This window comes from Arachis hypogaea, chromosome 19 (genome assembly GCF_003086295.3).
Source record: "Arachis hypogaea cultivar Tifrunner chromosome 19, arahy.Tifrunner.gnm2.J5K5, whole genome shotgun sequence".
NCBI classification, from domain to species: domain Eukaryota; kingdom Viridiplantae; phylum Streptophyta; class Magnoliopsida; order Fabales; family Fabaceae; genus Arachis; species Arachis hypogaea.
The window spans coordinates 4,391,892-4,394,000 of NC_092054.1; the positions used below are offsets into that span (position 1 = coordinate 4,391,892).

Below are 2,109 nucleotides of genomic sequence, written 5' to 3' on the forward strand. Positions count from 1 at the left end.
GATCCTTATCGGTGAACTTCACACCAGATCGAGTTTTTCTCTTAATCGATCCTCTGTGGTGAACCAGCACTAGAAAACTATCCTCACTAGCCATCTTACCCCTCTATTGAGAGCAACTCACGTACACATCGTATATATAGAGCTTTCCTTCTTAGTAATTCGAATCAAGTTCATTCGCACTATATATATATATAATTCGAATCATATCAATTCGAATTACTCTTGCTTAGAAAACAATAGTAATTCGAAACTACTTGATTCGAACTTCCTCTTTATGCAGCTGATGCTAGTAATTCGAATTGACTAAATTCGAACTACTCTAACTTAAATCGATGCATATTGATTCGAATTACTTAGGCACGTTACTTGGGAATAATTCGAATTATATCAATTCGAATTACATTGATATCTAATTCAAAATGTATTGATTCGAATTACATTAATTTATCCTTTGGTGGATTGATGTATCAGAATTGGTAATTTTCAACCCAACTTGGCACATATACGTTTTTTGCCCTTTTTTTTAACACATTTTCCAAACACACCTTAAATATCTTTGTCTGTTAAGGTGCCACACCAAAGAGTTTAGCTTTGGTTTTGACATGACTGCTCATATAAGAGTTAGGATAGGCTTGAATCACAAATCACGCTACACAGTGGGCACAGAGCGAATTATTCTTTCGTCATTTACTAAGAATACCGTACACACATTGCTTAGAGTAGTCTATCCCAATTTTTTAAAGAGCCTCTCCATGTAAGTAAAATTCTTGTTTTATGTGTTACAGTTTGTCTGTTTTTTCAATATCTAAATTCAATTCCCTAATTAGTTTACTTTTTAGCAGAACTAAACTAGTCAAAATACTTTTTCATTCTTTGATTTTGTTATTGCTTGAATAATCTCTTTTGGCCTATTATTTCACCTCTGCTAATAGGGATTTTTTTTGTTATAAAAAAATTATTTTAAAGTAATTAAATTGAGTAATACAGTGATTTATGATATAGGTTTTGTTAACCAAGTTAAAAATACCAAATTGACTACATTAAAAATTTAATTTTTTTTATTATTATACTATTAAAAATTTCAAATTCTTTGTTATTATACTCTTAATATGATATTAGCTAAATTCTTATGATATTGCACAGATAAATAAGTGCACACACAGTCATAAACGAACATCTTATGTATGTAAGATATGTGCTTGTACAGTTGTACTTGGAGCCCCTTCTCAATTAAATTCCTGTTTCATTCAGTTGGTTTACATTTTGCACTAATTAGATACAACAGAACTTCACTTTACACAGGAAAGTTGTGATTTTGTCTTCATTTCACGTACAATTGCAGCCTATTGATATACAATATGTTAAATTTCAAAGCAAAAAAATTTTCAGATGATTGGCCAGTTCTCTAAATCTTGAACATAGTGTTTTAGTTTCAAAACGGTGCACAATGTTGATGTTATGAGAGAAGCATTGAAGTTCAACTTCTAATTATTGTAGAAAGTCAGAGTGAGACATTTTATGTCACAAATAACGTGTACAACCATGAACAAATGAATATCTTTGTCATTTGAAGTCCTACATCGGAGATATTACCTATGTTTTGGATAAGAGGACCAATATAAAATCCACTAAATACATCCATCTTAGAGCACGCAGCCACGCATTGTGCACAGAGCGAACTATTCTTTCGCCTTTTACTAAAGAATACCGTGTGCACGTTGCATAAAGTGGCATACGCCAATTTTTAGAGGGTCTTTTCCTTTGTTAGGAAATTGATCCACAATTAAGTTTAATTCTTATTACTTTTGTTATTGTTTTTGTTAGTAAGTTTTTATGAGGTAAATGCTACATATAATTCTTGTTACTTTTGTTATTGTTTTTGTTAGTAAGTTTTTAGGGTAAAAAATCACATATATGCCAAGGGGAGATTGATATTACGCAAATCAGCCAAACAAAAATCTCATTATTACTCCCTTGATAACAAAAATCTCATTATTACACAAAAATCTCATTATTACTCCCTTGATATTACGCAAATCAGCCAAACAAAAATCTCATTATTACTCCCTTTTCGTAATAAATTCTAATAATTTTTTTTAATGAATTTAT

At 30.7% G+C, this 2,109-nt stretch overlaps 1 non-coding gene across 1 annotated transcript; it reads left to right on the forward strand.

Moving 5' to 3' along the window:
• The first annotated feature begins 1,654 nt into the window (after nucleotides 1–1,654).
• On the forward strand, nucleotides 1,655–1,773 carry LOC112781911 (U5 spliceosomal RNA). The gene has a single exon (XR_003192658.1). It is a non-coding gene; the product is annotated as a U5 spliceosomal RNA (small nuclear RNA).
• Nucleotides 1,774–2,109: the final 336 nt, after the last annotated feature.